The sequence below is a fragment of the Nicotiana tabacum genome, chromosome 9 (genome assembly GCF_000715075.1).
Source record: "Nicotiana tabacum cultivar K326 chromosome 9, ASM71507v2, whole genome shotgun sequence".
NCBI classification, from domain to species: Eukaryota; Viridiplantae; Streptophyta; class Magnoliopsida; order Solanales; family Solanaceae; genus Nicotiana; species Nicotiana tabacum.
Window position 1 is genome coordinate 30219746 of NC_134088.1, and position 26026 is coordinate 30245771.

The 26026-nt window shown below is 35.3% G+C and overlaps 1 pseudogene; it reads left to right on the top strand.

Annotated features, from left to right (window-relative positions):
- The first annotated feature begins 2863 nt into the window (after nt 1–2863).
- On the top strand, nt 2864–16143 carry LOC107806830 (sodium transporter HKT1-like; annotated as a pseudogene).
- The last annotated feature ends 9883 nt before the right edge of the window (nt 16144–26026 follow it).

Here is a 26026-nt window from a genome sequence, read left to right on the forward strand (position 1 = left end):
ATTTCTGCTTTATATACACTTGTACATGTTTATTTATGTAGGTGTCTTGTCATATCCTCGTCACTACCTTACCGGGGTTATGCTCAATTCTTACAGAGTACATTGAGTCGGTTGTACTCATACTAAACTTTTGTACTTCTTATGCAGATACTGATATTTATCCTGGCGGCGCTCAGTAGCTTTCTACTCGGATTCAATCGCAGTCGGATACTTGAGGTATAGCTGCACGACGCCCGCAGCTCTGAAGCCCCCTTCCCTTCTTTCTTTATTATTTTATTGAATTTCAAAACAGTTGTATTTTGTGTAGACCTTGTTTGTAGCACTCTAGATGCTCATGTATTCGTGACTCCAGGTTCTGGGATATGTTTAGATTTCGTTATAAGGTATTGTTTTTCTCTACTTCTGACTTATATTATTATCATTGTTAATATTTGGTTTTCAACTATTGGAAATCGGTTAATTTTTTGTTTCACGCCGACTTGCCTAGTTAGTGTATGTTAGGCGCCATCATGACCCCAAAGTTTGGATTCCGGGTCATGACATCAGACCACTGACCTGAAGGTCAGGTCATTATCCTAGGAGCCTAAACACTACTATATATTCGGCAAAAACCGACCAAGGTCGACCGACCAACTTTGGTCGGTCAAAAAATGACCAAAAATCGACCAAAGTTGGTCGGTTTTTCAAAATATATTTTTTTAAATTTATTTTTACGAACCCGACCAACTTTGGTCGGTTTTCTTTGGCGCAAAAATGCGGGAAACTATTTTTGAGTCCCGCAAAATTTATTTTTCAAGAAACCGACCAACTTTGGTCGGTTTTTCAATTAAAATAAATAAAAATTAATATTAAAAAAACCGACCAAAATTGGTCGGTTAATTCGGCCGGTCATTTAAAAAAACCGACCAACTTTGGTCGGTAATTTTACTTTTTAATAAAACCGACCAACTTTGGTCGGTTATTTTCGTGCGAAAATACAATTAAAGAGTATAAATCAAATAAAAGACAGTCTTAAAACAAAATGTACCAATGATCTAGTGGTAGAATAGTATCCTGCCACAGTACAGACCCCGGTTCGATTCCCAGATGGTGAATCTTTTTATTACACAATTAAAATACCGACCAACTTTGGTCGGTTTTTTTTGCAATATTTATTTTTTGAATTTAATTGACCGACCAAATTTGATCGGTAATTTCCAACCAACTTTGGTCGGTATGCCTTTCCGACCATAAAAATACCGTCCACACGTAAATGGTCGCGTTTTGGTCGGTTTTTGGCCATTACTGACCAACGTTGGTCGGTTTTTATCGGATTTCTAGTAGTGAAACAACAACTTGAAAGCTATGTCAGTTCTAGACCATCGACCTGGATACCATACCATTAATTTGGAGGCTAGGCCTGGACTCTGCTTGGAAAATTTTATTTTGGGTTATTTTTCTTCATTTTCTAGATTTCCCTAGATAAATATAAATAAATAATGTTCAATGTTTAGTAGAATGGAAGTCATATTTTTCATATTGTGAATTTACAAACGCGAAAACTACTAAAATTCTCGGATCTCTATTAGAGACCAGGACATGCACTAAAACTCAAAATATTATTGAAGCTCTTGTCAAAGGATTTGACATACCTTTGTGAAATTGCAAACCTTATTCTTTGGTTGAACTTCAGAATTATTTTCAAGTTGGATTCATGAAGGTTAATTCTTTTTTGTTTAAAACTTTATATCCTTTTGTTCTTAATTATCCTTCTTTGGGAGAGATTGATATATCAATTGTTATCATAGTTTTCAGTTTGGGTTTGAGATTCTTTCTACTTTTCAATTTATGTTGGAATTCGTATTATGTTATTTTCATTAGTTAAACTATTTTAATTTTTTCTTTTGCATGTAACTCGAATAATACTATTAGAACTTATGCGGTTAAGAACGATATGATATACGTTATTTCATACGATGAACAATCTACTTTGCACATGCTATTGTTCAGTCATTCGTGTGTGTATGCATAATATATATATATATAGAGAGAGGGGGTCAGTCAGAGGCGGGGTCATGATTTCAAGTTTATGAATTCGGGGATTCTAATTGTTTTAAGTTACTGGGTTCCAAATTAATAATTTATACTATATTCAATAAATTTTTTAAGACAAATACATAGTTCGAACCAAAGCTACTGGGTTCGGCCGAACCAACACGGGGCACTCTAGCTCCGCCCCTGTAGCCAGTAAAGTAAGCTACTATAATATACCTTCAGCCTCGATCGATTCATTATGCGGGCTCAGAGACTCCAACAAGCTAATTATACTAGATCTTGGCTTATAGTGATTGCGATTGTTTTATATCTATCATATAAAATGAAACATATTTAATTAATTATTACAATAATCTAAAGAATATGTAAAACAATTACTTATTGGCTCAGGAAAGAAAGAATCGGGATATAGTCTTCGCATATTGATGATTCTAAATAGTTGACTTTGCATGCATGGATTGTGTGAATGTGTGCATTCCATTTTTATTTTTTGAATATGGTCAAGATTTCAACCAATTCTCTTATGCGTCAGTATAGGAAGAGTATATGATGCTACTATTATAAACAATGTTCAAATCGTATAGCATCTTCTTCCATTAAGATAAGAAATTCCTCATGATTTCGAAAAAACATATTACTATATTCTAACTCCTCCAGATATTCTGACATGGTCACTTGATTGCTGTTACGATTTTTTAAAGGTTATTAATTAAGGAGCCTAGTACAAGGAAACTCCACCTACTTCACAAAACCTTATTATAAATAAACCCTTGAATATAAACATTAGCGATCGTCAAGACATTTCATTACCAAGTAAAGATTAACTAAGATGAAAATGAAGCCTCTTTCATCTTCTTTTCATCATGGTTTATTCTTGTCTTTCTTTAAGATTCTGAGTCTTAAATTAAAGCCAATTTGGATAGAAGTAGGGTATTTCATAATCCTTTCATTGTTAGGTTTCTTAGCTTTGACTGTTTCAAAACCTAGAACTCTACCATCATTTAGGCCTCAAAATCTTGATGTGTTTTTCACTTCTGTTTCTGCTGCCACAGTTTCTAGCATGTCCACTGTTGAAATGGAAGTTTTCTCAGATGCCCAACTTATTTTCTTGACCATATTGATGTTTCTTGGTGGGGAGACTTTTACCTCTTTTCTTACACTTCAACTCACGAAGTCCAAAATGGTCAAAAAAGAACAGAGTTTTACAAAACAAAGTTGACTCTTTTATTAATACAGACTCTGACTTTTCAAACTCTATACCAAACACTATTCATCACCTTGAGCTTGGAAAGGTAACTCCTCACCACCTAGGAGAAGAAAAATTAGATACTATTAAATTAGAACGTGAAATATTAAATTCTATAGATGATAGTGAGCCACTTATCAAGTTGAAGTGTATGAGATTCTTGAGTTATGTGGTTCTTGGTTATACTCTAGTTATTGTTCTTGTAGATTCTTCCTTAGTTTCTATCTACATAAGCTTTATTCCAAGTGCAAAAAAAATACTCAAGGAAAAAGGGCTTAACTTGCATACTTTTTCCTTTTTCACAACTGCTTCAACATTTGCAAATTATGGATGTGTCCCTACAAATGAAAACATGATAGTTTTCAAGAAACATTCAGGCCTTCTCCTCATTCTTATCCCTCAAATTCTACTTGGAAACACATTGTATCCTCCTTGCTTACGCCTTGTGATTTGGTTTCTATGGAAAATCACAAAGAGGGAAGAGTTTAAGCATATTTTGAAGGACTCAAAAACATTAGGATGTTCCCAACTCTTTCCAAGTTATGAAACAATTTCTCTTGCAATTACTGTTGTGGGATTCATATTTGTTCAGTTTATAATCTTTTGTTCATTGGAGTGGTATTCTGAAGCAACTGCTGGATTGAGTACTTATGAGAAATTGGTGGGGTCGTTGTTTGAGGTTGTGAATACAAGGCATGCTGGTGAATCTATCTATGATATTTCAACCCTCGCTCCAGCCATTTTAATAATGTTTGTCTTTATGATGTAAGTATTCAAGTAATTTGAATTTTCTTTCTTCTGCTACTTTCACTCTGCTTCTTTTCTATAATTTTAGCTGAATTTTATCAACTTATAGTCGAGAGGGATTTAAATTAAATTAACACTGGCAATTGTTGAGTAAATAATGCTTACTAGCTAGTCGGCACATGTCAACATAGATAAGAACTGAGTTTGGATTTAACTTATACTTCCTCGGTCAAAATTGACAAGAGTGAGTTGCTCTGGTGGTAAGCACCCTCCACTTCCAACGTGAGTTCGAGTCACCCCAAGAGCAAGGTGGGGATTTCTTGGAGGGAGGGAGCCGAGGATCTATCGGAAATAGGGGTTGTTGTTGCTGTTTCCTCTGTCCGAATTTATGCGACACTTTTTGCTTTACAAGATTCAAGCTACTTAATTTTAACTTCACCATGTATTTAGACATATATTCTTTAAGTTTTTTGAAATAAAATTTACATATTTGGAAACTACATAAAAAGTATTATAAGTCGCAGTAATAAATAAATCAAAATTTTAAAGGATAATAAAAAATTTCGGTGAAAAATAAATTATTTAATATAGACTATCGTTGTAAAAGAATATTTAAAATGTTACCCTATTACGTTAGTTAAAAGCAAAATTGAAATCCCTATACTAAGATGGACAGGGAGAGTATAGGCTATCGTTGTAAAAGAATATTCAAAATGTTACCCTATTACGTTAGTTAAAAGCAAAATTGAAATCTCTATACTAAGATGTGATTGATAACTAGTCTAGAAAGATCAACTAGTTACAATCGGTTAATTAATGCTGATACAGTAAATTTAATATATGCTTTCATTGTACTATATAACTTAAATCTATTACTTCCTCTATTTTAGTTTATGTGCTATTATTTTTGATTTAGTTTATTCCAAGAAAGGCCTCTACATTAATTTTAAATTTATCATTTTACCTTTAACGATATGAATTTACTGCCTACCAAATATCACGAAATATTTAAGACAATGGATTTAAAAAATCTTTCTTTTGTTCATTCTTAAACTTTATAATTAATCAAATAGATTTCACATAAAATAAAATGGAGAAAGTAATCTTAAAGTAGCCTAATATGTAATTTTTCTTTCATATTATTATTGTATAAAAGATAAACCATATATCTTTGGTGGTTGAGTGCAATTTCGACAATGGTAGTTAATACAGTAATTAATTTGTCTTTTTTGGGTGAGAAACTGACTAGGTGGACAGGGTTTGCATTTTTTTTATAAGAGATAATGCATATCTTCATAGTTCATTCTCCACTTAATAACAATATTCATGATCAAGTTGTTTACTGAATATTCGCTTCTTTAGTCGGTTGGTAAATTAATATCTGCTAAACCTTTTTTATGCTTTTTCCCTGGAGTTTTCCCGGGTAAAGTTCCAATAGAGAGTGGTCAGCTTGATAAAAAATGTTTTTGAAAAAAAATATTTGCCTGATGAAATCAATTTCTATTATTGGTTATTTTGAAATGGGAAAAAGAAAAATTCAAGGAAAATATTTGATTAATATTCGGAGAGTAGGATTTGTTTTCATAATTTGCTGATATTCCAACTATATTTTTCCTATATCACTTGTTTTAATAAGGGATATTTAGACATTAAAGTCCACTTTTATTACTCAAAATATCATAAAAACTCTATATATCATCATGCCGATCATCCATCTTATGCGATTACAATATATATGTTACACATATACTTTTGTATACATCAAGTAAATCATTCACATAAAATAGTTTCCCCATGCAAATATAAAGCTTAGCAAGAAGAGCCATAGAATCGCTTCCCCAGCCTTTTGTTCCAACTAGTAATTGCTGTTGGGAAAATAATAATAATCTCGCCCAGAAATAATATCCACGATAAATAATAATAACACAAGAGAGTAACAAAGATATCAAATCTTTTAACCGGGTAAAATACAATATCCGAGCGGAGCAATATTACCACTATAATATTACAACTTAGTAGTATCAAGAGACTATTACAACTTCGAAAGAAATATCACTCTTTATTTAAATAACTCACAACAATATTACTCACACTCACTATTTATCTCACAGACTACGAACTGTGGATTACTCTCTCTAACTTCTATTACTTCTCTCTGGTTTTTGGTGCGTTTGAAGAAATGAGAGAGCTCCTCCTTTTATAGGAGAAAATAACCTTGGGCTCCAAGTGTGCTACATGAGAATAATTCTCCTCCACATCTTTGCATACTTTGGCTCCAAGTAAAATCTTCCGCGAATCTTCTCTGCCAAAGTAAATTCATAAGCAATGGGATGGACCCCACAATCTCTCCCTTAATTTTTCTTTTTCTTTTTCATTCCAAGTTTTAATCTCAATCTCTGAAAATCTTCAAACTTGAGAGGCTTTTTAAAGATATCCGCAGCTTGATCATGAGACTTAACATATTTGAGCTCGACTTCCTTCTGGGCAATACATTCTCTGATAAAGTGATACCTTGTATCTATATGCTTGATTCGATCATGATACACTGGATTCTTCGCGAGTGCTTGTGCAGATTTGTTGTCAATACAAATCTCTGTAGCTTCAATCTGTTGTAAATTGAAATCCTTCAATAATCTTCACAGTCAAATAGCATGACATGTACATGTTGTTGCTGCTACATATTCAGCTTCACAAGTCGAGAGAGTAACAATTGATTATTTCTTTGAACTCCAAGAAATAACAGAATCACCGAAGAAAAACATAAAACCAGTTGTGTGCTTTTTCTATCATCAATATCTCCCGCATAATCACTATCACAAAATTCCATAAGGTTGAAGTCATTAGAAGAAGAGTAAAATTGCCCAAAACCAGTCGTACCTTTTAGGTAACGAAGAATTCTTCTAGTGACTTTCAAGTGAGTGGAGTTAGGAGCTTCCATGAAGAGACTTACTACTCCAACTACAAAGAGTATATCTGGCCTGGTACAAGTCAAGTACCTCAAACTTCCCACAAGACTTTTAAAAAGTGTGGGATCCATTTTTTCTCCTGCATCAAACTTGGACAATTCTGTCCCACTCTCCATTGGCGTGTTCACGGGGTTGCAATCGAGCATATTGAACTTCTTAAATATCTCTTTTGTATAGATTTCTTGAGAGATAAAAATTTCATCCTCCGTCTGCTTCACTTCTAGGCCCAAGTAGTATGACATGAGTCCTACATCGATCCATCATCTCGAACTCACGGGACATATCTTTCTTAAAAGTTTCAAACAAACTTGGGTAATTACCCGTAAAACTAAGATCATCAATATAGAGACAAACAAGCAAGATATCTCCATTAGTATGAACTTTAAGGTAAAAAGTATATTCATGGAGATAACGAGTAAACTCATTGTCTTGAAAATACTTGTTGATACAATTATTCCATGCCTGTGGGGCCTGCTTCAATACATATAAAGTTTTCTTCAACCGCAACACTTTAGCTTCATGGTTTTTGACCACAAATCCCAGCGGTTGTTCAACATAGACTTTTTCTTCAAGAAGGCTGGCTTTACATCTTATTGATGGATCTTTCACGCTTCATTTGTACCGCCAAAGAGATCAACAAACGAATCATCTCCATGCGGGCAACATGTGCATAGACTTCTTCATAGTCAATGCCTTGCCTTTGCTTGTAGCCTTTAGCTACAAGTCGTGTCTTGTATCTCTCCACATCTCCATCAACATTATTCTTTGTCTTGTATTCCCATTTTACTCCAATTGCCCGATGACCATTGGGAAGAGTTGTTAACTCCCAAGTGTTATTTTTCTCTATTGACTCGATCTCCTCCTCCATGGCTTGTCTCCACCTTTTGTTTGTAACAGCTTCATCAAAGTTCATTGGTTCATTGTCAACAAAGAGGCAATATAAAAAATCAAAATTAGTAATATCTTATGTGTCCTCATAGAGCTCTTGAATACTCCTTGTCATTTATGGCTGTTCATTTAAACTTTCTTTAGAAGAAGGAGATGCAATATTGGTTGGAGAAAGAGGTGGAGTTGTATCCTGCACAGGTTCCACGGTCTCTATTTCTTCTCCATCACCAAAGTATGGAAGAAAATCATATGAAGTTTCTTCCTGAGCTTCCCAATCCCATGCTAATTCTTCATCAAATTCAACATCGCGACTAACCACCACTTTGCTGCTACTTGGGTTGTATAACTTGTAGCCTTTTGAACTTGTATCATAGTTAACAAGCAGATGCTTGACACTTTGATCGTCAAGCTTCGGCCTCTCTTACTGTGGTACATGAGCATATGCTATGCTCCCAAAGATTCTCAAATGCTTAACACTTGGCTTTCTTCCACTCCATGCTTCTTGAGGGGTTTGATCTCTAACATTTCTTGTTGGAGACCTGTTGTTCAAATAAATTGCACAAGAAACAGTTTCGGCCCAAAATTTCTTGGGTATACTTTTATCTTTCTACATACATCTAGCCATATTAAGAATCGTTCGATTCTGTCTCTATGCAACTCCATTTTGTTGGGGTGAATAAGGTACCGTTAGAGGGCTACGAATTACATGAGACTGATAAAAGTCATTAAATTCTTTTGAAGTGAATTCGCCTCCTTTATCGGAACTTAAAACTTTTATTTCATAGCCACTTTATTTTTCCACAAGTACTTTGAAATTTTTAAAAGCAGCAAAAACTTTAGATTTTTGGTTCAAGAAATAAACCCAAGTCTTTCTACTAAAGTCATTAATGAAAAATAAAAAGTATTTACTAATTTTACCAAAGGAATATGGATTGATTGGTCCACACACATCAATGTTAACAAACTGGAGCGGTTTAGTTGATCTTGATATGGACTCCTTTGAAAAACTCCTCCTTGCATTTTTTCCAAGAAAACAAGCTTCACACAATTTATTGGGATAGTTGATTGATGGTATCCCATGCACCATGTTCTTTTCTCCCATTGATTTGAGCGGTTCAAAATTCAAGTCCCCAAATCGCATGTGCCAACACCATGATTCATCCTTCACATTAACCTTCAAACACTTTGCATCAATTGTCTTAAGATTTAGAGAAAATAATCAATTCTTTACCATATGCACTTTAGTAATTAGAATTCCACTTGAATATCTAAACCAAAGATGCATATTTTTTATGTGGATGTCATATTCCTTTTCAAGAAGTTGGCCCAAACTCAAAATATTACTTTTTAAATTTTGGGACATAATAAATATCATGAATTAACTTGTGGTCACCATTTTTACAGGAGATCAGAATCGTACCTATCCCTTTGATTTGAATCTTTGAGGTATCTACAAAGGACACATTACCTCTCACCGTTTTATTAATCTCCACAAACTTCTCTTTGCATCCATACTTATGATTACTTGCTCCATTGTCCAAATACCACGAGCTACAATCATACCTATCTTCTTCCTTGAGTGCCAACAGCAATGTCAACTCATCTTCTTCATTCTTGTTCTCAACAAGATTCGTTTTTTCTTCAACATTGCTATGACATTCCCAAGAGTAATGGCCAAATTTATGACAATTATAACACTCAATATTTTATTTGTCATACCTCCATTAATTTCTTGGTGGTAGCCACGTCCTCTTCCTCCTTTTTGTCCATGACCACGATCAAAGAATGTTTGGTGGATTTTAACTTCATAGTTGAACTTGTTACTATTACTTCTTCATCTTCCATTACTGCCACGGCATCGTCCCCGTACATTTCTCCGATAGCTCTTTTCACATCCATAATACTTTAAGGATGCATGAGTTTTAAGAAGTTTCTCCAATGATACTTCTTGTCTCCTTTTGATATTTTCTTCGTTTGCTTGTAAAGAACCTTCCAATTGCTCCACCATCATATAGTCTAAATTTTTAGACTCTTCAATAGTACACACCACAAAATTGAATTTAGGAGTTAAAGTGCGAAGGATCATTTCTACCACACGGACATCTTCTATGTCCTCCACGTATCTTCTTAATTGATTCACAATAGCCTTCATTTTTGAACAATAATCCGAAATGCATTCGAATTCTTTCATTTTTAAAACTTCAAAATTAGCCTTTAGAGTTTGAAATTTTACCTTCCTCACCTTGTCAACTCCTTGGAGATAATTTTGTAAAATCTCCCAAGCTTCCTTTGAGGTGGTAGCATCTGCCACCTTCTCAAATATGGCATCATCCAAACATTGGTGGATGAAAGTGAGATCTTGTTGATCCGTCTTCCTTGTCTTTGCCAAGACTACATCTTTTTCATTTTGAGGCAGAACTTCCTCATTATCGGATTTTGCATACCCTCTGTCTACGATTTTTCAAAAATCTTGGGAGCCAAGAATGGCTTTCATGCGTAGACACCATTTCTCATAATCATCTTTTATGAGACGGGAGTACTGAAAAGGCAACGGATCATTATTTTCCATGACTCTAATACCATGTTGTTGGAAAAGTATTAATAATCCCGCCCAGGAATAATATCCACGATAAATAAAATAACACAAGAGAGTAACAAAGATACCAAATCTTTTAACGGGGTAAAATACAATACCCGAACAGAGCAATATTACCATTATAATATTACAACTTAGTAATGTCAAGAGACTACTACAACTTCGAAAGAAATAACACTTTTTATTTAAATACCTCACAACAATATTACTCGCACTCACTATTTATCTCACAGACTACGATCTGTAGATTACTCTCTCTAACTTCTATTAATTCTCTCTGCTTTTTGGTGTGTTTGAAGAAGTGAGAGAGCTCCTGCTTTTGTAGGAGAAAATAACCGTGGGTTCCAAGTGTGCTAAGGAGAATTTTAATTCTCCTCCACATCTTTGCATACTTTGGCTCCAAGTAAAATCTTCCACCAAACTTCTCTGCCAAAGTAAATTCATAAGCAAAATAGGCATAAGGCTATTGCCAACCAATGGGATGGACCCCACAATTTTATCGTGGCTTCAAAATATGTTGTGTGAAAGAAGTCTCGCGAAAGACAGTCAGGCCCCCACGAAAGGGATGTTGAAAATATATATAATTAAATAGATAAAAATATGTTTTATCTCTAAGTGTTTAAACTTTTAAATTACATTGTCACACAATAAAATTTATTCTATAAACACAATATATTTTTTTTGGCGAAGATGGTTCAACTAATCATCCTTGAACCGATACGTCTCCTCTACTATAGTAGACAGATAGATGTCTTTGGTTCAGGTCTCATTGTTAATCATTATTTTATTTTTTTGACATGCATGACTAATGAAAGAATTAGTCATGCAATAAGGGGATATGTTGAATACGCATAATTTTATTTGTTGAATATATCATTACTTAAATATAAGTGATTGTTCCTTTACCAACTTAAGTTTTTAGATGCGATAATCATATATTTTAGTAGGAAACAAGTTAAACCCAAACTAGCAAGATTCTCAGTTTATGTCAGCAGAAAATAACAGGACTTGCTAAGCTATTAGGAAGCAATTACTATTGTAAGACTCCAAAATATATCATGGTATCACGACCCAAAATCTCACCTGTCATGATAGTGCCTATCTCAATGCCAGGCAAGCCGACAATCTAAAAAAATCACCATATATTTTAAGTTTGAAAACATAAAATTTAAATTCAGCAGAAGAAATTTCACAAATACATATATAAACACTCCCAAAATCCGGTGTCACCGAGTACATGAGCATCTAAATGAATACAAGGTTTGACTGATAAAATCACTGTCTGAAAATATAGAACAGTACAATAATTAAAAAGGAAGGGAGTCAAAGTCTGCAGACGCCAAGCAGCTACCTTGATAATCTCCACAAAATAAATTCAGAAGTCTAGCAACCGCCGTATCCAGGAGCACATGGATCTGCACACGAGGTACAGAGTGTAGTATGAGTACAACCAACTCAATAAGTAACAAGGCTAACCTTTGGGCTGAAAGTAGTGACGAGCTCAACAGGTACAATCCAGTATAGAAATAACAATACAGAAATATAGGCATACTTTCAAGTTCAACAATTACTCTCAGTACAAATAAAATAGATCAATTTTGAACAATATGAGGAATATGACATCTTTGTATCTACATGCCAATGCACATACTGTATGTGATGCACCCTAGTAAAACTCTGTGTACTCACAATCTAAAATACTCAATCACTCAGTACTGTATATGGTCAGTCCAGCCCAGGGAAGATCTATCCCAAATATATATGTATATACATCAACTGACAGTCAGTCACTCAGTACTGTATAAGGCCAATCCAGCCCAGGGGAAGATCCATCCCCGAATATCAATGATTCGGACAAGATCCATGTCCAGAAAAAATTCATCCCTCAATATAAATGCTTCGGGCAAGATTCATGCCCAGGAAAAATCTCTCTCTCACTATATATATATATATATATATATATATATATATATATATATATATATATATATATATATATATATATATATATATGGCAAGATCCATGCCCAGGGAAGATCCATCCCCTCCCCCCTCCCCCCACACACTTTTATATATATATATATATATATATATATATATATATATATATATATATATATATATATATATATATATATATATGTATCAACTGCGCTCACTGTGGGGGTGCAGACTCCGGAGGGGCTCCTTCAGCCCAAGCGCTATAATAGCCAGATCCAGGCATAAATAAATAAACATAACTATCACTCAGAATCTCAGTCATAAATAAATAAACATAACTATCACTCAGTATCTCCAGTCTCTCAAGCTCTCAATGACATGAAGAATCAACCCGACCTGATGATATGGAGTATCAATGAATGACAACAGAGACTGAGATATGATATGCAAGTGATAGATGTGACTGAGTACAAAATTATAAATTTAAACAAATAGTTCAACAACAATATGACTCATGGGGGTCCCAAAATATATCGGCGCGTAGCCAAATCATGATCTTTAATATGAGTCTCAGCTCAATTTCTTTAACACGTGGAGGATGTGCGGATAATGTCATTTATTTAATTATGCAACTCCACGGAATCAATTAAGTCACAATTCCTACGATGCCCTCTCACATGCCCGTCACCTAGCGTGTGCATCATCTCCAAATAATTCATACAACATGTAATTCAGGGATTCATACCCTCAGAACCAAGTTTAGAAGTGTTACTTACCTCAACCTTCAAACTCCGAAAATACTACAATGCTCCAATTGATTAAAATGTCCAAATATTACCTACAATTCAATACCTACCATTAGATATCCCAACTACATCAAAATAAATACGAAAAGATACATAAATATCTATGTAGGTTTCACAATTCGGCAACAAGCCTTCAACCATCACAAATTATCCAACGGGCTCACTCATTAGCCTATTCAATTTTATTCTTATCATTTAATACACATTTGGAGTCATTAACAATACTATGTTAATTACCCAACATCATTAAGTCACTATTCATTATCTTCTCCAACAAAACCCTATGTTCAAGAATACACATTTCAAGAACTAGTGTTGTATCTTGTCCAAATGGTGATTCCCTATTCAATTCTTTCATCAATTAAGTTATCAAGTCTATTGGAATCATTAGAAACTCAAAACAATTCCTTTTATATCGATTCATCACTATTCATATTCTTCTTTGCCCAAAATATCATTTTCAAGACCTCCTTTAGAGTTCATACAATATCCCATTACAACTTCAAATAAAACTCATAAACATGCTACCCATACTCCAATATGACATATATTGAAGCTCAAGTGAAGGGATTACCTCTTGGTGGAAGAATCTTACTTTTCCTCTTTTTGGTGTTCTTGAAGATTCAACCAATTTTCTATGGATTTGATCTATAATAATGTTAGTGTTATCACTAAATGATGTTATATAATCATCTTTGTACCAAAATAATTTACCTTGAAGTGTATCCATGGTGGAAGAGCTCCTCTTTCTCTCTAGAAATCCATTTCAAGATGAAGAACTAACACATTCTCTCTCTAAAATGCTCTTACCTCTATCTAAAATCCTCAGAAAAATACCCAAAAATAAGCCCCAAAGGCTATTAATCAAAATGGGACCGGGTTATGAAAATAGAAAAATAAACTCTCTGAATTCAGGTCTGCGGTCGCATAATGGACCGCACAATTGGTATGTGGGTCGCATAATGCACTGCAAAACTGATGTCCAGAAATGGGCTTCACTCGACAAGTATGCGACCATTTTGCGGTCGCATAACTACTTCTGCGGTCGCAAAATTGGCCGCAGAATTGCATTATGTCAGCCTATAGTAATTTGGTGAGAACTTCTTGTAGGAGTGTCCAAATGACGAACGGTTTGAAGCGTTAGAAACTAGACTCGAAGAGATTTAATTTGATAGGTGACACATCACATAACTCCTATATATATATATATATATATATATATATATATATATATATATATATATATATATATATATATATGTAGATATACTCGTCTAAAGTGTGGTCTTGTGCGTACCCACTTGAAACTTTAGCCTATCATAAAATTTTCAATTGATGGTCTTGTGCTCACCTCATACATATATTATCATGATCAATTAATATCATTCAAATTATCAGTCATGTTTATACCCGAATTAATATAATTAGCACCCGCCAATCTTCTCAATGGTCTTAGAACTCTTTCAAATTTTCCGGGGTGTTATACGTGGTCTCCAGTAAGGTTCTTGATACAGGATACACTTCCATATACTAAGCATCCACTATTTGATCATTTTGTGTTTTTCCTACTAAAAATATTTAATTCCCTCATCTCCCACTATGAAAAGAGAAGATGAAGATGCTAAAAGGTCACATTTTATTAACCAACCCATGCTAAATATTACTGGAGAACAACAAAAAGGTTCTAACAGTATACACAGAAAATTTTAATGAATCTTTAACGCAATCTCGTCATTGTAAAGTAGAAATCTACATATCACAACTGATGTTTTATTGCGCTACCTTTGGTTTAATTTAATTGTCACTACAGGTATCTACCACCCTCTACTTCTTTTTTGCCGGTTGATACTTATGAAGAGGGCTTGAAAACTACAGAAACAATGAAGAGGAGAAAAGGGAGCAGTTTAATGGGATATATATCACTCTCACAGATTTCTTATTTGGTCATTTTCACCGTTATTATTTGTATTACAGAGAGAGACAAAATGAAGAATGATCCCCTCAACTTCAGTGTACTCAAAATTGTCTTTGAAGTCGTCAGGTAAATCCCTAACATATTTTTCTTCCTTTCTGTACAACCTCTAGATTTTAATTTCGGAATTAAACAAACATAATTTTAATGATATTTTTGTCTTTTTCTTCTTTCACTAGAGGTTTTTAAACATCAATTTTCGTTCACCAACCGAGAGTTATGGTGAAATGGTAAATAGTCCTTCATATTTAATCATAAGTATCGAGTTCGAGTCCCAAGTTACCATTGTTAAGGAGCGCTTTATCCTCTAATATGAGATTTTTCGGCACGAATCCATATTAAAATTGGGTCCTAATACAAGTATCGGAAATTGATCGAAAACCAGAAAATGAATATTAATTCCCCCCCTCCCCCCTTTTTCTTTTTCACAGGTGGTTTCTTTTTCACAGGTGGAAATTGTTCGAAGCAGAAGATAACTAATATATATGGACCATAATTGCACTAGGTTTCTTGAATGTAGGCACTCCGCAATTTTATGAGGAGGATTACTCATAACTTAATTCGTTACCCAAGTTATCGAATATCAACCATGTACTTATATTCTTTTTAATTGGATCAACAATTTAAAGCAGTAGATTATTGAATATATAAGAATAAGATTATTATGAGTAAAATGCTTATTTTGTTTCTAACTCATGTATCTAATGATAATGATAATCTTGCAGTGCATATGGGAATGTTGGGTTGTCAGCCGGCTATAGTTGTGCAAAGCAATTAAAACCAGATGACCATTGCAAGGATGCAGCATATGGATTTACTGGAAAATGGAGTAATATGGGAAAGTTCGTTCTGATTATTGTCATGTTTTTTGGAAGGCTGAAGAAGTACAATAAAAATGGTGGCAAAGCTTGGAAACTAATATGACATCTTATGATTACTTTAGCTATTATCTGTATAAAATTATATTGTAAGTAAAAAAAATGCAACTATCTCGGAGTACAACTGTTTTCGGCCCCCTCTTTAATTTCTTTTGCCTTTTCATTTCTTACATAGTATCGTAGTGTAAAACTAGTTAAGTTAATTAGGTATATGTAAAGCTATGCACCCAATGGTATGGCTTAATGATTGGATCTAGAATTTTTAAGTCCTGGATGCAGAAAAATTATTTATCTGAAAATTAGTATTAAGGCCGGATGCTCAAGTAATATATTTGTAAGAATTACTAGCTTTTTATATAAATAATAGTTCATGACTCCAAAAGTTATGGTTGCTTGAGCACCCATAATCATCAACATATATCCGCCACTGATGATCAATGAAGCAAGTTGAGAATCTTGAGATTTAGGTTCAAATCCTAACATATCTATGCTGATAAGAGGTAATAGGTATTCATGAAATTAGTCGAGATGGGTGCAAGCTGGTCCAAATACTACTGTCATAAAAAAAATATGTAAAGTTATATGGAATCCGGTTAAACGTTTCATTAACATCTGTTAGTTTCTTTACAACACCAAATTAATGTGAGCTGCGATAACAAATTAAATAACTGGCTATAGTAGCTTATTTTGTTAACCTAAAAGATAATTAAAGTAAATATCTTGTTTATAACTAATTAATTAAATACAAATACATAGATAGTGTAAAATTATTTTAGCTATGAATCTATTTATCAAATCTTTGAAAATATTATTGTCACAACCCAAAATCCCACCAGAGGCATCGTGATAGCACCTAATCGTGGTGCTTTTGCGAGATCGGCATGTTTATCGAATCCACTTTTGCTCATGAGCCCACGAGAGCTCTGTTCTCGATCGTTCCTTCAAACATTTTGGATGGGGTTGCGTCCTGGGCCGCTGTTTCTACGATCTACGTTGTATGGTTGATATCGATCTCTGTTCGGTCGGGATTCTCTATCGATATTCCTTTGAATTCTGCCGACAGGCCTATTTGGATAAACGGAACCGGAAGGGGTCCCTTATTGATCATCCTCGACCCTGATCTTTGACTGGTACCGATTATGTACATTAGCCCAGGTTACCGCTGGATATTCAATTAAATCATGCTTTAGCTTTCGTGATGCCACCGAATTTCGTTCGCTTAAACCTTGAGTAAAGGCTTGAACAACGCAATCGTCTATGACCGGTGGTAATTACATGCATTCCATCTGGAATCGAGATGCGAATTCCCTCAACATTTCGTTGTCTTTTTGTTTCACCTTGAAGAGGTCCAACTTCCTAGTCACAACCTTTATTGCCCCGGCATGTGCCTTTACGAAGGAGTCTGCAAGTATGGAGAAGGAAACGATAGAATTAGGCGGCAAACTGTGGTACCATATCATTGCTTCTTTCAACAAGGTTTCTCCAAATTCTTTCAGTAGAACCGACTCAATCTCATCGTCTTCCAAGTCATTCCCTTTTATTGCGCATGTATAAGAAGTTACATGCTCATTAGGGTCGATGGTCCCATTGTATTTAGGAATTTCTGGCATTCGGAATTTCTTCGGAATGGGTTTCGGAGCTGCATTTGGAGGGAAAGGCTTCTGTACGAATTTCTTTGAGTCCATATCTTATAGAATCGGCGGTGTCTCCGGTATTTGGTCAACCCAGGAGTTGTATGTCTCTACTTTCGTATCATTTTCCTCGATTTTCTTTTCTCCCGATTCAATCTGTTTAGTGAGCTCCTCGAGCATTTTCATAATGGCGGGGTCAGTCCTCGATTCGTTGGCATTCGTCCTTTCCGGGACAGGCTTGGTCTTGTGAACGACCTTTGGTTTGATCCTACTTGGTGTTCGGTGCTGATTTTGTGGTTATGCTATAGCTTTGTTGAGCATGTAACATTTTGAATAACAATTAGAAGCTAACTCTACCATCTTCTCTGCCCTGCGTACCTCGACCACCTGATCGAACTTCCATGCGTATGCTACCTTCGGGTTCAACGCCCAAATTTGCAGTTAGGGCGACGTATGAACTGACATCGACGGGAATTGTAATTGGTGCTCCCTCGAGGTTAGCCTGAGTCACCTCGATCCCTAGGGCAGCTATATTGGCATTTTTCCCGTGAAATCTGAGGTCGTTGTCACCATGTGTAGGCGCTGCTTGTGAGTTTGACATGTTTATCCTGAAAATAAAGATTCTTATGAGAACATATGTAAAGCAGTATGTGTTATCGGAATCAGTATTAAGCAACCACTATTATTCTTAGCCCCACGGTGGGCGCCAAACCGTTTACCCTTAAAATTGAATATCAATTAAACTTATAATGTGGTTCTAAGGACATGTGATTTCACTTAATACCAATTAATAAATATGAGGATTAATAACAGAAATGGACTATAAAATAAAGCAAACCAATGTTAGAAAGGAACTCAGCCCTCGAGTTTGGATACTCTCGGACTGGTTGATGCAAAAACAATTAAAATATAACAAGCTGATGAACAATAGTATAAACGAGAGAGAGAATTATATTGCTTTGATATTTGTGAACAATGTCCCTTACAAATGATTAGAAACCCCCTTTATTGTAACGATCCGACTTGTCGTTTTAAAAATTTACGCCCCGTTCAGTGACTTAAGGTTTCGAGCAGCCTCGCAATATGTATTATGACCCGCATGTGTGGTCGAGTTTGAATTACGGATGATTCGGAGTGATTTGGGACACTTAGTTCCTAAAAAGGGTGCTTAAGTCTTAGGATTTTGATCGTAATCAGAACTATATGAAGACAACTCCGGAATGGAGTTCTGTCGATTCTGTTAGCTCCGTATGATGATTTAGGACTTAGGAGCATGTCCGGAAAATTATTTGGAGGTCCGTAGTGGAATTAAGCTTGAAATGGCGAAACTCAAAATTTTGGAAAGTTTGACTGGGGGATTGACTTTTTGATATCGGGGTCGGAATGCGATTCCGAGTGTTGGAACAGCTCCGTTATGTTATTTGGGACTTGTCTGCAAAATGTGACGTCATTCCGGGTTGGTTTGATAGGTTTCGGCACGAGGTTTAGAAGTTGGAAGTTTTTAAAGTTCATAAGTTTGATTGGTGGTCCGATTTGTATTTTTGGCGTAATTTGATGTGATTTGAAACCTCGAGCGAGTCTGTGTTATGTTATGGGACTGGTTAGTATGATTGGATGGGGTCCCGAGGGGTTCGGGTGTGTTTCGGAGTGGTTTCGGACCAAATTGGAGTTGTTTGGACTGATGTTGCTGAAGTCTGGTTTCCTTCTTCGCGAACGCGAAGGGAGTCCCGCGTTCGCGAAGAGAAGTTTGAGGGGCTGATGATTTGTCCTTCGCGAACGCGGAGCTATGAACGCGAACGCGAAGAAGGAGCAGGGCAAGCCTTCGCGAACGCATCCCAGGCGACACGAACACGAAGAAGAAAAAGGAAGATAGGGGTATGGAGTCGTTTGGCCGTCGCGACTGCGAAGCTTGGAACGCGAACGCGAAGGAGTTGGTCAGCTCGTCATCGCGAACACGACGAGGACTTCGCGAACGCGAAGAGGAAATGATGGGGCAGAAGTAGTTGGCCTTCGAGAACGCGACGCTTGTCACGCCAACGCGAAGAAGGATTTGAGGCAGCTGGATTTTGGACTTCGTGAACATGAAGGAATGGTCGCGAACACGAAGATGGTGTATCTGGGCAGAATTAAAAGTCCCAAAAATGGGGGTTTGAGTTCATAACTCAAAATCAAATTGGGAGCTCGGTAGAAGGCGATATTTGGAGAGATTCTTGCGTGGGTGTTTGGGGTAAGTGATTCTCATCCAGTTTTGATTAATTTTCATGATTAAGTCTTTGAATCCATCATTTAATTCAGATTTAATGGAGAAAAAATCAAGATTTTTGTAAAATCTTTAAAAAACAAAAATTTAAGATTTGGAGGTCGATTTGTTATTGGAATTCAAATATTGGTATGGTTGAACTCGTATCGGAATGGGTGTCCGGATTTCATGAAAATTATGTCGAGTTCCGAGAGGCGAATCCCGCGTTGACTTTTGTTGACTTTTTGGAATAAATTTTTAAGTCGACGTATTATTATCCAGAATTATTTTCGATGAATTTTAATGAAGTTATACTATTAATTTAGATAGATTTGAATGGGCCGGAGGTCAATTCAAGCAAGAAGGTGATTTTTTAATATCGGCATAACTTCAAAGAGGTAAGTATCTTGCTTAACCTCGAGTGGGGAAAATTTCTCTTAGGCATCGAGTCTTATGTGCAACTTGGGTAATTGAAAACCATGTACGCGAGGTGACGAGTACGTACTTGGTTTATATGTGCAAATTTTATTGAGTTAAGGTCTTGAGCATATTGTGTAGTAAATTCGATAATTGTTGGCATATATTTAATCATCTACTTGTCGTGCCTAAACCCTTGTTGTTGACTCTGTTGTTATATGACAATGGGATGTGATTGTTATTTGATTATTTATGAAATTTCGTGAATTTGCTAGCTTGATAATTATTGGAATTTAATTTTATTTTGGATTTTCCACTCTGCAAATAATTAATTAAATGAGTTTAATAAGAGGTGTTTATATAATTATTGACAATTTGTTCTTTTATGAAGACTTTGCTTTATGTTGAGTAATTTCTATCTCTATTGATTGTTTTTGGGTGTTGTACACATTGTGTGGAGCATTTGGCTATTTGCTGTGAAATTAATTGACTTGGTTGTAGCTTTGAAATTTGGTTGTGGCCATTGGGAAAATTGCGATATGAATTGATTTTTTGTTATGTTGTTGTGATAATTTTCCGTGTAAATTATTGTGTTGTGTGAGTTGTTATTTTGGGTAGATAAGGGTGGCATTTCACCGTTGATATTACGTGGTAATAAGGGTGGCATTTCACCGTTGATATTATGTGGTTATAAGGGTGGCATTTCACTGTTGTGTTTGTTGGTTATTGATATTGTCTGGGCAGAGCGATAAGGGTGGCTATAGGAGTGATAAGGGTGGCTATAGGAGCGATAAGGGTGGCAATAGGAGCGATAAGGGTAGCTATTGTCAGGGACGATATGTGATGATTTGGGGTTGTGGTGTTGACAATTTTCATGTGATGTTGTGATTTTCTTGTGTTTATTTTTATACCTTGTGCAACTTGTCTTGTTGTTAGTAAATTGATAATAATCTGATTTATGTTGAAATTGGGAGTCTGTGGCTATTGCCAGGCGGTTTATAAAATGAAATGTGGGCACTAGGTGACGTGAATTGTGATATGAAATAGGGATATTGGCATGTGAATTGTCTGTGCAGTTGTGATATAAAATGTGGGCACGAAGTGCTGTGATGAAATGATAATGATATTTGGCACGTGAATTGTCCGTGCAGTTGTGATATGAAATGAGGGCACGAGGTGCCGGGCAAATATGATGATTTAATTATGGGCACGAGGTGCCGTTGAAATATGAAAATGGGCTGAGACCCGTATTTACGAAAAATATGAAAATGGGTTGAGACCCGTATTTTGATGATTTTGAAATGAGGTGTCACATGGTGACTTTTTAATTGAAAGAATTATATTCATAATATTTATTTGAAAGGATTTTTACTTAGAAAGTATCATATAAAAGAATTGTATTTTGAAAGATATTTATTTGAGGAAATTGTATTTGAAAAGATTTATTGAAAGAATTATATTTGAAGAATAATTATTTGAGAGAATTATATTTGAAAGAGAGTTATCTAGAAGAACTATGTGAAAGACATTTATTTGAAGGGCTTGATTTAATTGGGTGTAATTGTGTTTGTTAATTGTTGAGTGATATTAATGGTGTTCTTGTTGTCTGTTGTGCATATCACTGGTCGTTTTATCCTGCCGTTATTATTATTTGTTTCCTATTATTTTGTATATTATATTGCATAGGTTATTGGACTAGTGAGTGTCTTGACTGTACCTCGTCTCTACTCCATTGAGGTTAGTCTTGATACTTACTGGGCACCGCTGTGGTGTGCTCAATCTACACTTCTGCACATTTTTGTGCAGAGCCAGGTATTGAAGATAATGGACTTGAGCAGAGTTAAAGCGCGATCATAAGGATTCAAGGTAGAGCTGCTTGGCCGTCACAGTCCCTTGGAGTCTTTTCATTTCATTGTACTGTTAATTTGTAATCAAACAGTATTGTATATTCGCTCCTCGTGATCATTCCATGTATTCAGTTAGAGTTCGTAACTCAGTACTATCAGTCTTAGGAGGTTGTGTATTGTAATTATTTCCGCTGTTAGATTAAAAAAAATGGCTTCAAAATGTAATAGAAATCGGCTTACCTAGTCTTAGAGACTAGGTGCCATCATGACGCCTGTGGTGAGATTTTGGGTCGTGACATTTATATAGTAGAGGAATTCCACTTATGGTATAATTCTAATTACAGAAGAAAATCCCATGATTTAGCTAATTAATCGTTTCCGATTTTATCCGTTCCGATATTTACGCCATGATTCTCGACCAATCACGGATATCTCGCCTTTCTGTTATTGTGTTATCTTCGATCTTGCTCGATGTTTGTCTCATTTGGCTTCGATCGCTACAAGCCTCGATCTCGAAGGTACCTCGATTCTTAACTCGGTACCTTATTCTCGTGATTTAGTCTGTTCCGTTACGAGGCCGTCTTTCGATGCAACTTTCCGGTCTCGGTCAAATAGTAAAATCGAATGGGCCCGGTTTAACCGTATACAATATCTATCATATAAAATGAAACATATTAATTAATTATTACAATAATCTAAATAATATTTAAAACAATTACTTATTGGCTCAAGAAAGAAAGAATCGGGATATAGTCTTCGCATATTGATGATTCTAAATAGTTGACTTTGCATGCATGGATAATGGATTGTGTGAATGTGTACATTCCAGTTTTATTTTTTGAATATGGTCAAGATTTCAACCAATTCTCTTATGCGTCAGTATAGGAAGAGTATATGATGCTACTATTATAAACAATGTTTAAATGGTATAGCATCTTCTTCCAGTAAAGATAAGAAATTCCTCATGATTTCGAAAGAAATATTATATTCTAACTCCTCCAGATATTCTGACATGGTCACTTGATTGCTGTTACGATTTTTTAAAGGTTATTAATTAAGGAGCCTAGTATAAGGAAACTCCACCTACTTCACAAAACCTTATTATAAATAAACCCTTGAATATAAACATTAGTGATCGTCAAGAATATAAACATTAGGCAAAATTGAAATCCCTATACTAGGTGTCTTTTTTGGGTGAGAAACTGACTAGGTGGACAGGGTTTGCATTTTATTTTTTATAAGAGATAATGCATATCTTCATAGTTCATTCTCCACTTAATAACAATATTCATGATCAAGTAGTTTACTGAATATTCGCTTCTTTAGTCGGTTGGTGAATTAATATCTGCTAAACCTTTTTTATGCTTTTGTCCCTGGAGTTTTCCCGGGCAAAGTTCCAATAGAGTGTGGTCAGCTTGATAAAAAATGTTTTTGAAAAAGAATATTTGCCTCATGAAATCAATTTCTATAATTGGTTATTTTGAAATGGGAAACAGAAAAATTCAAGGAAAATATTTGATTAATATTCGCAGAGCAGGATTTGTTTTCATAATTTGCTGATATTCCAACTATATTTTTCCTATATCACTTGTTTTAATAAGGGATATTTAGACATTAAAGTCCACTTTTATTACTCAAAATATCATAAAAACTCTATATATCATCATGCCGATCATCCATCTTATGCGATTACAATATATATGTTACACATATACTTTTATATACATCAAGTAAAACATTCACATAAAATAGTTTCCCCATGCAAATATAAAGCTTAGCAAGAAGAGCCATAGAATCGCTTCCCCAGCCTTTTGTTCCAACTAGTAATTGCTGTTGGGAAAATAATAATAATCTCGCCCAGAAATAATATACATGATAAATAACAATAACACAAGAGAGTAACAAAGATATTAAATGTTTTAACGGGGTAAAATACAATATTCGAGCGGAGCAGTATTACCACTATAATATTACAACTTAGTAGTATCAAGAGACTACTACAACTTCGAAAGAAATAACACTCTTTATTTAAATAACTCACAACAATATTACTCACACTCACTATTTATCTCACAGATTACGAACTGTGGATTACTTTCTCTAACTTTTGTTACTTCTCTCTCCTTTTTGGTGCGTTTGAAGAAGTGAGAGAGCTCCTCCTTTTATAGGAGAAAATAACCTTGGGCTCCAAGTGTGCTACATGAGAATAATTCTCCTCCACATCTTTGCATACTTTGGCTCCAAGTAAAATCTTCCGCCAATCTTCTCTGCCAAAGTAAATTCATAAGCAATGGGATGGACCCCACAATCTCTCCCTTAATTTTTCTTTTTCTTTTTCATTCCAAGTTTTGATCTCAATCTCTAAAAATCTTCAAACTTGAGAGGCTTTGTAAAGATATCCGCAGCTTGATCATGAGACTTAACATATTTGAGCTCGACTTCCTTCTGGGCAATGCATTCTCTGATAAAGTGATACCTTGTATCTATATGCTTGATTCGATCATGATACACTGGATTCTTTGCGAGTGCTTGTGCAGATTTGTTGTCAATACAAATCTATGTAGCTTCAATCTGTTGTAAATTGAAATCCTTCAATAATCTTCACAGCCAAATAGCATGATATGTACATGATGTTGCTGCTACATATTTAGCTTCACAAGTCGAGAGAGTAACAATTGATTATTTCTTTGAACTCCAAGAAATAACAGAATCACCGAAGAAAAATATAAAACCAGTTGTGCTTTTTCTATCATCAATATCTCCCGCATAATCACTATCACAAAATCCCATAAGGTTGAAGTCACTAGAAGAAGAGTAAAATTGCCCAAAATCAGTCGTACCTTTTAGGTAACGAAGAATTCTTCTAGTGACTTTCAAGTGAATGGAGTTAGGAGTTTCTATGAAGAGACTTACTACTCCAACTACAAAGAGTATATCTGGCCTGGTACACGTCAAGTATCTCAAACTTCCCACAAGACTTTTAAAAAATGTGGGATCCATTTTTTCTCCTGCATCAAACTTGGACAATTCTGTCTCACTCTCCATTGGCGTGTTCACGGGGTTACAATCGAGCATATTGAACTTCTTAAAATCTCTTTTGTATAGATTTCTTGAGAGATAAAAATTTCATCCTCCATGTGCTTCACTTCTAGGACCAAGTAGTATGACATGAACCCTATATCGATCTGTCATCTCGAACTCACGGGACATATCTTTCTTAAAAGCTTCAAAAAAACTTGGGTTATTACCCGTAAAACTAAGATCATGAACATAGAGACAAACAAGCAAGATATCTCCATTAGTATGAACTTTAAGGTAAGGAGCATTTTTATGGAGATAACGAGTAAATTCATTGTCTTGAAAATACTTGTCGATGCAATTATTCCATGCCTGTGGGGCCTGCTTCAATACATATAAAGCTTTCTTCAACCGCAACACTTTAGCTTCATGGTTTTTGACCACAAATCCCAGCGGTTGTTCAACATAGACTTCTTCTTCAAGATAGCCATTCAAGAAGGCTGGCTTGACCTCTTATTGATGGATCTTTCACGCTTCATTTGTGCCGCCAAAGAGATCAGCAAACGAATCGTCTCCATGCGGGCAACATGTACATAGACTTCTTCATAGTCAATGTCTTGCCTTTACTCTAATTGCCCGATGACCCTTGGGAAGAGTTGTTAACTCCCAAGTGTTATTTTTCTCTATTGACTCGATCTCCTCCTCCATGGCTTGTCTCCACCTTTTGTTTGTAACATCTTCATCAAAGTTCATTGGTTCATTGTCAACAAAGAGGTAATATAAAAATCAAAATTAGTAGC